The sequence below is a fragment of the Coptis chinensis genome, chromosome 9 (assembly GCF_015680905.1).
Source record: "Coptis chinensis isolate HL-2020 chromosome 9, ASM1568090v1, whole genome shotgun sequence".
Classification (NCBI taxonomy): domain Eukaryota; kingdom Viridiplantae; phylum Streptophyta; class Magnoliopsida; order Ranunculales; family Ranunculaceae; genus Coptis; species Coptis chinensis.
This window is the reverse complement of record NC_141464.1, coordinates 54,433,034-54,446,698: the sequence shown is the minus strand read 5'-3', so window position 1 is coordinate 54,446,698 and position 13,665 is coordinate 54,433,034. Positions and strand designations below refer to the sequence as shown.

Sequence of the window (13,665 nt, the reverse complement as noted above, 5' to 3'; positions counted from 1 at the left end):
AAAAGGTTGTCAGAATGCTCAATCCAATGACTTAATTCAGTAGTTAACCATAGGGGTGTGTGTGGTTGGTTAAGTTCGGTTTTGGCCTAAAATCGATATCTTAACCGATTTTATCAATTTAGGTATTATGAAAACCAAACCGAACCGTTACACTATGGTTAACCAACTCACAACCAAACCAACCTATTTCTAGAAAACTGTAAACCTATTAAAACCACTACTATTTTTTCGGTTAACCGACCTTAACCGTAACCGAGTTGAATTTTATTGAAGAGTAATAGAATAAATTATAAGTAAAATAACTATTATATTGCTACTTTTGTCCCTGAAGGAGCAGCTACTTTGCCTTCCAGTGACGTAAATGAAGCACCGATCGTCTCTGCATGGAATAATCAGCAAGTCAATGGCAATGAAGAACAAAAGGAGCATCAGAATCTGATTGTACTGCCTCCTTGTGACAATGATCTAAGTGTTCCACCTGGTTTTGCTGCCTTTGGGAAAAGTGTGCCATCGTGTGATGGTGCTGATGATGATCCCGATGTCCCGCCTGGTTTTGGTTAATGGATATTAGAAGTTGTCACTTTGTATGGTGCAATTTATCCTGTATGGGAAATTTTCAGCGGATTGCTGCTGTAGTGATGCAAAGCTTCCTTAGTATTCATAATCACACATGTCTTAGTTTCCTTTGAAGAGGCACTAGAATTTATTATTATTAATTTTTTTTTTATGGTGAAAGAGGCACTAGAATGAAGTTGGTTTTTGGTTTGAACTGTGAAACTTGACAGGTTCTATTTTCATATGCAAGTTTGGCTTAAATCTAGATTTGTTTCTAAGCAAAAATAACCTGTTGAGGTATCTGAAGCATGAAGGTACAGATTCTGAAGCTCACAACCAAAGTAAAACTGTTAAGAAGAATTGTTTTTTTATTGTACATATTGCCTGCGGCTACTTTTGTAAGATGCTTGAAGCAAATGCATCACGTTCTTCCCAATTTCTATTTTTTTCCGAGTTTAAACTAACAAATAAATTATTTTTTACTGTATATGTTTCCTCCACCACAAAGGTGTGTGTTCATCTGTACGTGTGTGCCCCAAAAATCTGTGATAAAATCATAGAACTCCAAGTGGGCTCAATTTGCCATGTACCCATGTACTCCCGTTCTGTATTTCATTTATGTCTAATATGAATTATCATGAATATATATGTAGCAATAACTTTAAGAAGAAGAACCAATGCAAGAAAACTTTGTTTATCATTGGTGTGCTCGGTCAGCTTATAAAAAATGCACATACTTTGTTGATAAACTAGGAGAAGATGCATCAGAGGCACATCCCGGCTTGCTAGACATGGTTGGTTATCCTATATAAGTACCCTTCACTGAAAAGCTGAAAAAGGAAGAAAACAAAACATTGACATTTTATTTTTCCCTATTACAAATTAAACACTAGAATTATTAGCATCAAATAAAGCGCGCGGGGGAGAAAATTAAGTACAAGTTAATGAATCCAAACTTGGGAAGGATATTCCATAAAAAAAAAAATTACAAATCCCTCTCAAATACAAAGGCAGACAAACCAGAGTTTATATTTAAACTATGTACAATGGCTAAGCTTGCTTTGCACTTCCATTTTCTTGAACACCTGTTACTAGGTTGTTGGTGCCACTCTTCTTGGAGGCACTTGATTGCCCTGTAATGCTCCTACCCATGAACTTCCCTACCTTGCTTGGCACGTCAACGCCTCGCAGGCCGCAGGCACGGGCATATCCTAGTTGCCTAATATTCTATTGCATGACTTTAGACATTTAAAAACTTTTGTTTAATCCAAAATTAACTATGTTGGAATCGAGAGAATAACACATACAATTTCATGCAGCAAGCAAAATCATCATTATCTTGGCTCTGACGCGGAAAAAGCGTGCATAATCGCTAGTCTAATAATAAAGGATTTATCCCATTCTATCTCCAAATCATTCCATATTTTTTTCACAATTTTTTTTCTTTCAAATATTTCATTTTATTTATTTCCACAAAATGAAAAAAATCACAAAGAAGTTCGTTATGTTCCCTCATCTCACTTCGTCTCTTTTATCTTTTTTCAATTTTGGCGCAAACTTTAATTAAGTTAGCAAAGTGAATGTTTTTGGGTTAGATTTGAAAAAGGGGTTGTTTGGTTACTGTCTATATGTGCCCCTTCTCCCTCTCTCTCTCCACCTATGCTCACGCCTCCACTGCATAACAGTAATCTAGTATCTAATAATATGAAAAACTCCTAAATTTCGTTATAATTCTTAAAGGGTTTATTAATGTAAACGAAATTACAAATTAAAACTTTATAACAAACCAAAATACTAATGATAATAGCAAATAAAGCCATAATTTGTTACTTTAATTTTTCTGGAACTTCAAAGTTTCAACTAAGAGGTGATTCTTCTAGTTCATGTTGTACTTGCTTCACCATAGAGAACTCTTGATCCTTTAAGCAGAGATGTGAATTGTGGGCTGGCTCTTCTAGATTTTATAGTTCTTCTTATGTCTTTTCTAGATAAGATGGTTAGGTGCATTGTCCAAGGTAGTTAAACCAATTATCAAAGCCAGTACAACACTACACAATAAAAATTAGTGCTAAGTGCATTGTTAGTTTTTACACAACAAAAGTTAGGGTTAACTAGTATTACCCCCCTACTAGATGAGCCAATTAGGATTTTGGGAAATTAGGGTCTCCCCCCTAAATACACACAAAAAAATTTTGGTCAACCCACTTTGACTTTCTTTTTGTGTGTATTTAGGGGGGAGACCCTAATTTCCCATCTAGTGGGGGGGAAATCCTAATTGGCTCATCCAATTGGGGGTAATACCAGTTAACCCCAAAAGTTATTTGTGCATACATTATTGAAAAAATTGCATAAGTAGATTGAAACTTCCCAATTGCTATATAAAACCATAATGCTATTGTGGTTCTCATCACCTCCTATACTCAAACAGTTAAAAAAGGTTGTCAGAATGCTCAATCCAATGACTCAATTTAGTAGTTAACCATAGGGGTGTGTGTGGGTTGGTTAAGTTCGGTTTTGGCCTAAAATCGATATCTTAACCGATTTTATCAGTTTAGGTATTATGAAAACCAAACCGAACTGTTACACTATGGTTAACCAACTCACAACCAAACCGACCTATTTCTAGAAAACCGTAAACCTATTAAAACTATTATTTTTTCGGTTAACCGACCTTAATCGTAACCGAATTGAATTTTATTGAAAAGTAATAGAATAAATTAAAAGTAAAAATATATTATTTAAGTAATTTTGGTAATACTATGGTTCGGTTCGGTTATATTTGGTTTTCAATTCTAAAAACCGTCAACCGAACCGACTTGGTCAGTTTTTTAATATTTTAAACTGAACTAAACCGAGTCAAGACGGATAACCGACCCAACTCTCGTGGTTTGGTTCGGTTTGGGCAGTTTGAATGGTTTTATGCCATCTATCTAACTAGTTGATTTATACACTAGGTATAACCCGTGCCTACGGCACGGTTGGTTATGACTTATTATATTGATGGCTGTTTTTATTATGTTTTAAAGGCATGTAAATATTGTGATCCAATATCCAAAAAAAGGTTTTGGAGGGGCATGCATGTCTCTCAATTTAGAATCATATTCAATCAATTAAGTCTAGGAATTAATTGGTTCATAATTTGTACAATTTTTTTTTTTATTTAAGTTGCCCTACCTAGGAAATCAAGACCAGAATAATAAATGGAAAGAATAGGGTAGTAGGAATTTAAGAAATATTTCCGGCGGACAACATTTACTACTACTGGTTGGTTGGGTTCAAATTGTGAATTTATTTAAAATATATACCCCTTATAAATCATAAATAAAAAAAGATGTTTTTTTTTCCATAGTGATTATTTATAACCAATCATAAGAAAAATCAAATCAGAAAACAAAATGGGATATAAAAGTAAGTTTGATTGTGTTAAGAGATAAAAGCAACACAAGGACATCCTAATTTTCCAATGGGTCGTATTGGCTATGATATTCACTATCACTTTCAACATTCTTTGTCCTCTCAGTTGTAATACGCTCTTTTATAAGTTTATTTTCTTCAATGAGTTTTTGATAATTTTCCTGAATAGTTTCATGTTCTTCAAGTAGTTTATCAAAGGCATATTCTATTCTTTGATAGCGATCACAATATTATTTTGTGTCCTCGTAATTGAAGTCGACTATTTCACATCTGTAGTCTTATTGTAAAAAACTAATTGCGTTTTTTGCAGCATCCAGTTCCGACGTCTTTTTGTCTTGCGAACGTTTTCCCAAAAATATTTGATTCTTTTTTATTTTGGAGATATCAAGTTCTACCCATGCCTCATATAGATAGATTGTCAATTTGTGTGTATCCATACGAACCGGTTCACATGTTAAAATGCTTCAACATAAGAGAGACGAAGAGCTTAGATTTTTTATTGACACTACACTGGAAAAACAAGTGAAGAATGACACAGGAGATAAAGAAAGGAGTTAATATACAATGTAAGATAATTGAGCATTGTATACTTCCCAATATAATGTTGTTTTAGAGAGATTTGTAACGCCTAAAAATGGAACCTTGGTATTTAAGGGACCTTCCTAATACGATGCGTGCGTATTATGGCTGAAGCTTGAGAGAAATGTATTGGTTTGGAACTAAAGCATTTAGGATTTTAAGCATTCTTTTAAAGAATCCCCACTAAATAAGTTAGTGGAAATAGTTAATTGTCTAGCTATATCAGTTATTTTGTTAAATATTTTTCGAGGGAACGTGGGGTACTGTAGCAAAATAATGAAAAGAACTTAAAATCATATCAAGAAATACTAAAGAGAATCCGGGTTAAAAACATGATGCCACTTTTAGGAAAGAGAAAACAATGGCGCCAAAATATTATAAATGTACTTAATTAATAGTCCAAGTAAGAAATCAACACAAAAACAATCATTTGGGATGGTATGTTTGCGTCAAACTCTTGGCTAGCGTTAGTAGCTCTACAACAAAATAGTAGCAATGCAGCAATATAGAATGCCATTGTAATAAAATGTGGTTAGCACAAAACAAAAATTAAAACCATAGGATTTATGTTTGATTGTGCTAAAATGTAGTTAGCACAAAACAAAAATTAAAACCATGGGATTTGTGTTTGAACTCTAAGGTCGTGTTATCGAGTGCTACTATGAATGGTATACTTACCGTATATATACACACGATTATAATTGCTCTTACAAATGACAAAATTGCATTAACATGGTTAAGGTCAGTAAAAATTGTTTCATTGTAAAGTTATTTTGTACAAACAGTATGTTCAAATAAGGCTCGTTAAGCTCAAATTTCAAGGATATAAAACCACAAAATATTTATGAAATAGAACAATATTGTTAATAGTGTTTTAGAACATTCTCGTACAGAAGGATTCGTATTCTCTCATGTATGCCTTGATCAACTCTAAGGTCTTTCATTAGTTAACAAATGTGAACCAATGCATACCTACAATGACAATTTAAGTTCAATAACCATTTGGTAAACCTTACGGATGGTGTCTTATAATTAATCATGAAGTTTTTATCCAAAACTTATATACGTGGAACTATTTATGAAAAAAAGGAACTACATATTAATAAGTCATCTCCTAATTATTCGTGAAGTTTATATCCAAAACCTTACATATTTGTGGGACTGTTACAAAAAGGGTTTCAGTGTTTTACAGTAAACAAAAAATTTATATACATACATATTAATTAGTTGTCTCTAGTGTCTAGTTTCCTATAAAGAGATGTGCTACAACCTTAATAGACTCTTAGCAAAGTTATCCCTTCACAATTTGATCTTGATTCTTCCGCATGCCATAAGCATGATAGCAGACATCCATCATAGATCTTAATTGTTATTCACAACGTGAATATCTCCAATGATGTCTATCGTAGATCTTCCTTGTTCTTCACAACTTGAATATCTTTAGAGAATCGAAAACTACCTTCATTGTTTTGTACCCCATCCTTACTGCATCGATTCATGCATGTTTTTTAATGACATCAGTTCAGTTGTATTATCGGAATTCGGAAATACATTAACAATTTCCTCACAAAGAACCTTGACTGTGGTATTTACCTGCAACATGACAATAATGCACTAAAACTGTAAATTCTTGTTTGGTGTACATATGTTAAATCGGAAGATGCACAAAACAAATTTCCATTGCATAACTAATCCAATGCTAAGAATTTCATAAATATTAATAAGCTTGCAATTTTTTTTCAAAAATCCAGTTTTTAACAATCAAATGATAAGTTCTTAAACACGCAACTCAAATGAATGAAGTACGAACTAACTTTTTCTAAAATTCTGTCACCACAATCATTGTGAATCCTAGTGTACAAAGAATTCCATTTATCAGCGATGATAAATGAAAATGCAAAGAAATCATGCTTACAAAGTCATGAACACTATCTAAGATCTAGTACATGTTATGTATTGGGTCGATCTGGTGTAACGCAATATAAATATAGCATAGCCTCCATTTCCAGTCTAATTATCATAAGAGCAATAGACTTGTGTTTATCTTTGTTTGCCTCTGCCTTGAGACTATTCTCGTTTGCAGTATAGGTCAAACCAACTGCCATAATTGTGACTCTTTCTCTTATTAGCCTAATTGGCAATCCTGGCGTACTTCACTGCACCCCTTAAAAGGAGCGAGGGATGAAAGAGTCTACTAACTATATATAGATAGTCTCAAACAGCTAATAGACTACATTCAACAATTGAAAAAAACACACTTTTTGTGTGCCTGAATAATATCAAAATTCATTGCAATGGAATGACAAGTTTTTAAAAAATGACTAAAGGGAAAGTGATCTTGGCGTATAAAAAGCAACAATTATTATTATTTTTTAAAATAAAAATAAGGTAATATAGAACCATAAAAATCTATCATAGATTCAAACATTCAAGCAATACAGGCAAAATATATACGTAACTGAAATCTCATAGTTTTTTTATGTAGAGGGCATCAAACAACCTAACTACGTCAAGCCGAAGATTTCTTAACAAATATTTCTAAACAGTCAAAAAATGAACCTAATATATATTTGAGACTTACCCACACACAGTTGGCAATGTAATTCCTAATGTAAAATTGCAAAAAACCTTTCCAAAAAGTTCATTGTTACTCCTTAGTCCTTAGGGATCCCTATTTCCATTAGCTGCATCAGTCAGCCACAAACACAATTTGAGGATAATAGACCGATTACATAAATCAGCATCTTCAACTGAATTTCAGTTTTACACTGAAATCATAGTCCTTAGGAAGATTGTGCGGAATACCAAGTAGCAAGGACTGAATTCACAAATTGATTAACATAAAATTAGATAAGCACTCAGAGTTTAGGTTTTTTAGTACAATTGACCTTGGAAATAGAACTCTTCCTTGGCATCATACCTTGGGGTTCCTTAGTGTCATACCTTGGGAAAAGAAAAAGAGCAATGAAATGAAATTAAATAAAATGATGCCGAAGCTCAGTAAACTATGAGCGCCACATCCAGTAAAACCAACTATTGTATCACAAAGTATTCCAAACTAAACCCAGAACATATGTGCAAGCCGGTAATTTCAAGCAATGACATGGAGAGGTCTACAATAAAACTTAGTTCAAGGAATTAACAGGAAAAAAAAATCTTTAAAATACAACACAAAGCCAAGTTTTGCTTGTGAAGGTGAACTCGCCATTTTATGCATTCTAAGAACTCGGGAACGCTCTCAATCCCCAATTTGTTAATAAAAAAATTCCATACAAATTTTGAACTGAAACATCTTCGTATACAAACTAAATAATCTAAAAATTAAAGTTGCTTTCAAACATTAATCCTAAAAACAAAATGGATTACTTGATCCATATTTCTGAGATTTGTAATTAACATATATTAGAGGCTTAAAGTTATGAGAGAAGGTAACGGTAACGGCTTACCAATGTATAGTGAAAATGAATAAAATTCCTAAATTATGTTCCAATGTAAACCTCCTTCCCTAAAGTTCATTGTTGTTCCCTATATACAACAGTCAACCACAAATAGAAAATAAGGTAACGTTAGTACCCTGTCCATGATGAAGATTTCGACGAATGTATTAGTTGGCCGTAACCGAAAGAAAAAATAGGGTAATAATGCAACACAAACTTTAAAAAACTAATAAATATGAAGCCTGAAAAGTGCCCACTTTAGAATCCAATAGCAGAAATTCCAAGTCCAGGAGTTGTTTTTTACCTTTCAAATTAGTGAGTCCCATAATCTTGCAATACGTCCCTTACTTTCCATCCGTCTGTTACCCTACATTGGCTATCGAGGTCTTGGTAAGGCTGCATTATCTGTAACAACAAAACTTGTAAAAGAAGCAAAAAAATTATCCCTCACACCTACATGGGCAACATCTATTGGAGTGGGGAAAAGAAGCAAACATGTTTTGCAAAAAATGAGGAAAAGAAAAAAGAATCAAAAGCTAGCGCAGTTAAAATTTTTATCAAATACTTCATACCAATAACACTAACTACTACTTATATAGGATCAGATTGTGTATTAATTTCAATACAAATACCCCAACCAAGCCATAAATTAAACCAATGCTTCCAGTGAATTTTGTTGCAAGTGGGTTAGGTATTATCAGTAAAATCCATAAATATGAAACTAAAGCATATGCAAATAAGAGTGAAGTACCAAACCAAAGGATGCGTTTAAGCCAAGTTTCATGATAAATTGAATAGACACCTAAAAGTTATACAAATTTATCCCAAAAAACATTTGAAATTGCAAACCTCAATTTGATTGCATTTATTTCTTACCTTAATGCCAGAATTTGAGAGAGAGAGTTTTGCGAGTTGGGAGAGAGAGCTTTGGGAGTGGGGTTTTATACAGATAGTTGAGAGATACGTTACTCAGTCATGCTCTGCTTTATCTTTATTGAGTAATTGCATTGAAATTGATGGTAGTGGAGCAACGTAAGGAAACAATCACTGCTTCTCTAATGGCTGTACTAATGGGTGGCTTCAATAACAAATTAACAAGGAGAAGAGAAATAGGATGTACTAATAGAGAGAAAGAAGTTGTAACGGACCCATCATTCATTGAATTGGCATTAGTCAAAGAATCAAAGCCAAACTAACGTACACCTCTCCATCTCCATCTGTCTATTTCTTTTCTTTTGGAAATTATTGTACTAAATAAGTTTTAGTTGGTAATTAATTACTTATTTTAATACAACCCTTAAAAACACTTACTAAATGTTATTAAGAATTAGCATAAAAAAGGAATTTCAAAACAATCTAAACCATACATGTGTATCCCATCTAACTCAGATAGCTAGTACATGAATACCACTATACATGAAATTAATTGCAATACCACTCTAGATAGCTAGTAAAGTAATTAATTGCCCGTTCATTTACATTTAGTTTATTAAGTAATACTTTTAAATGATATTGAAAATGAGTTTCAAAACGCTCTAGATCGTACATCTATCCCAATCTAACTCAGATCCCCACGTGATATCGATCTCTCTTTGTCCTGCCATTGTGTTTTATTATAATAAACTAGCCATTTGGCCCGGCCTATGGCCGGACTTGCTACATAGATAGCTAAAGACTCAAAAGCCTAAAATCCACTTGAATAAATAATATATTTATATTGATAGAACGGGGTGATGTGGCTTCTTGGGAGCATTCTCACCAAACTTGAGAATTATTGGTTTTTCAAAATCATCAAATACCTGATAAAAACGAAAATACTAATCATCGAGCAAAAAAAACACATTTGTCCATTAACACAAATACCATAAATAGTTATTAATTGACTTAAATCCTGCTAGTTCGAAATTCCTACGCAATATCATTTGAATCTTGTTTCAAACTACTAAGTAGTGTACCACTACTCATTTACTCTCATTAGTCATTACACACGCATGCAAAACATAACAGAAGCAAAGGATGCTAAATCAGAAGTTGAAGCTCCCCAAAACTCCAAATCAAGACATATCAATACCATTTCAACGAAACAAAATTTACTTACAAATATGTATTATGGCATCTCGGGGGGTTGCGATAATGTCAACAATGGTAACAAATTATGTTTTTTTTTTTTTGATAATGATAACAAATTATGTAACACATAGGAGAGACAGGAATATACACGTACGATATACTTCTTGATCTGATGATCCTCATCAAACTCGTAACTCCAATCAGGAACATACAATGAGAATGTTGTGATCCTGTAAATGAGAAAGGCGATAAACCCTCCAAGCCTAGAACATTGATAATAAGCCATTAAAGTTTTGCATTCTTACGATGAAGACTTCTTATATTTTATCTTTTTGCATCTTATATTGCTCACCATTGCCAACGATATGTACTGAAAATGGAGAAATGTCCTGATTTAAGTATTGTAGGTCTGACCTTTGTAGTGAAAGTCTCTATTAGAGCGACAATCAAGTATACCAAAGCAATTCATTGCAAGTAAAATAACGAATTCTTGAGAAATTATTTGAATTGGGCAATCGGCTAAGAAATTATATAGCTCTTGCTATGATCAATTGGCGTAGAAAGGCCCAAGCCTAGTTATCAGTCTCTGGATCAAATCATGCATTTAGAATCGTAGGATGGAGTAGGATTGCAAACTCAACCCAAACTTGTGTCGTTGCATGTTATGGGTCTAGTACAGCCCAAGTTGAAATTTACCCTTAGTTCCCTGGGCTTTCATAGTTTTGTTTTTCTAAAATATGAGCAAAAAAAAAAGGGTTAGCAAACCTGAAGAATGCCACGCCAATGGATTTGCTTCATGTCAATTCCATAAGAGAGGTCGTCAGGAGCATGAGAGTAGCCACCTTCAATCATATAGAAAGTTGTGTTAGAAAAAAGCCATAAAAGTTAACAATAAGAAATATTTTGTGCAGAACTTTTATTTCTAAATTTCTTCCATAGATTACCTTGCAAAATAATTCCCCATAAGAGAAGCTTTATCGTTTTAATGATAATTTTCTTAACCGTATCTCCCACCTTTTGGATTCTCTGCAAATTAATAGTAGAACAGCTAAATATGAGATCATCTTCATTCGGTTTCATAAATTAATCTTGCGCAGTAATGTAGACACATGGATACACTACTATGAATATATGCTAGCCAGGGATTTATAGGATGACAAAGCCCATTAGAATTACCTAAGCTAGCTCCCACAGCATCATTGTAGGTATAGTTTCTCTTCCCTGTAAGTGGATCAGGTGATCGGTAACAATCGGCTAGTAACATAGAAGTGAACAAAGTAATGAGTGCGAACGTCATGAGGGCTATTGGACCAGCTATCCAACCCAACTAAGCTATATAGCCCATGCTAATGAGAGCACCCCATAACCGATAACTGCAGTTATTATATGTGCACTTGCAATCAATAATGTCCCTTCACCAAAAACATGCAAACGCAGTCACCATAAGAAATCAAGATACAAGTAAAACAAATAATGAAACAACTACTTAAAAAACATAATGAAAAATTAATTATAAAAATACCAATTCGTTTAACGCGGCCATCACCATCGAAAATGTCACCATCTAAACCTTGTTGACATCCTTTAAGAAATTCGAACTTATCCCTTTCATTTTAAAGTTTGACACTTTATTTATAAGATTTGAAGCTAAGGTGAAGTGTGTTTACGACTTCCTATCAGCTTATTTGTATATTTTGAGGTTTGAACATATCGTCACTATATTTAGCACGTACCTTAAGTGCAAGAGCAATTGCAACACCCACAATAAAGAGAAAAAACGGCATGATGAAATCAGCCAAATGTGCAACCATTCCATGGTAAATGATCAATCGTGCCCCACGCTCCCCCCCATCATCCACCAATATCATTATCCTGACGCACGAAGAAGGCAAAAAACATGAAGTTAAAATGCTAGTCCATCATTTCCCAACCCACATAAGGCAATCCAATGCTTTCTTTCTTTTTCAGATTGGATTGGAGGAGAGCACCTTAAAATTTACCCGGAAATTGGCACGAATAGTGTCAAGTGGCAATCAAGTTGAGCCACCTAAAGATCGACCTCTCACATGGTATAAGGTGAGTGCGGTATTATGGTGTTAAGGCCATTGAACAATAAGGCAATAATGCGTTGTATAACACAATGAGGGACTCTACCACGTGTATATGGAATAGTAAAGAAATTGATGATGCAAGTAATCCTCTAGCTTTGTTTAATAAATTGATTATTCGGTTCTTTAAGAAAACAAACCCGGTTGATATTGCAAGCCATTGTGGATCCCCATCCGAGCCGAACCGATTGGTGCGGACATGATAGACATGGGAAAAGGCCTAGCTTGGTGAACGGTCAAGAGATAGGAAGATATTGGCCTAGAAGAAGCTCTATTCATGAGGAGAGTGCTTAGAATGCGATTACTGAGAGGAAAATTTAGCCTAAACAAATGCATCAATCGGGTTGCGAAGAACCAACTCAAAGATGGTAACACCACTAACAAAGACTGAATTTACAGAAACAGAAGAAGCTAATAGTTTTATCAACTTGGTTGTCCTCTTATGCTCAAAATTACCCTGTCACACTGAAATTATGATTTTTAGAAATTGTGACATAAAAGGGAAAAAAAGAAAAAGAAAAAAGTGGCATGAAAACCACCATTCAACTTGGTTTTTCCTTTAAACTTGGAAATTCTAATATTCTGGAAAAATATGCATATGCTTTGGGGCATCTTTGCAAGTGCTTGTGTCAGATATTCAAGGTTGAATTTTATCTTGGATGATTTTGATTACATTTCAAAATGCGTAGCTACAATGTACAACTTGAAACTAAGTTTAGATTCATTTCAGATTAAGAATTTCAAGCATCAATACAATATGTCAACGTACTTGGAAATGATATCAATATGGACAATTCGTGTAAGATTGCTTCAAGATTCACATTAAGCCTTTGATCTGAAACACGGTACTAAAATGAAAGAGAACTTCATGGACAACTTTGATGCTGAGAGAGTTCTGCTTTAGAAGAAATAGTGCTAGCATTGGATCCAATCTGAAATATAGATGATGGTTCCATTAATGAGCTCTTGCTTCATATTTCATGAAGTGGTAGGTTTTGTTTGTTTGTTTTTTTTTCCGTCCGTGAAGAGTTTTGTTTTTTTATCTTTGTTTGGGTTACGAACAATTGAAATCTGCAAAAAAGGGCGTATATTTACATTTTTTTTAAGAAAAAACTGATGTGTCAGTCTTAGATTAAAAAAGGGGCTGATGTGGGTCACTGGGAGCATTTTCCACTGCTCAGTATTAATGGTCTTTGATGGTCATAAATCATTATTTGACCTACTCGATAGTCTACATTGCGACTGGAAAGGCAGTTGCAAATGTCAACAAATCTACATTCTCAGAAAAAGTATCAAATATCGGTACATATTTATTAGGGTGTTTCATCGAAAATTTTCACTGTTTTATGTACTAACCTACAACCGGTTACAAAGATTAAATTCCACAAACCGCATTCATCCACCGTAAAACGAAACTCGAGATCCTTGAAACACAAATAAGTATGCAATTCAATGGTAAAACCGTAAAACAATGTCCGCTTCACAAATCCAATCTCTACAAC

At 34.0% G+C, this 13,665-nt stretch overlaps 1 long non-coding RNA gene across 1 annotated transcript; it reads right to left on the bottom strand.

The window, feature by feature from the left end:
- Positions 1-5,650: 5,650 nt before the first annotated feature.
- LOC147476737 (uncharacterized) lies at positions 5,651-9,074 on the bottom strand. Its single transcript, XR_015208766.1, has 4 exons — positions 8,862-9,074; positions 8,290-8,390; positions 7,995-8,073; positions 5,651-6,141 (listed from the first exon to the last, which is right to left on the bottom strand). It is a non-coding gene; the product is annotated as an uncharacterized LOC147476737 (long non-coding RNA).
- Positions 9,075-13,665: the final 4,591 nt, after the last annotated feature.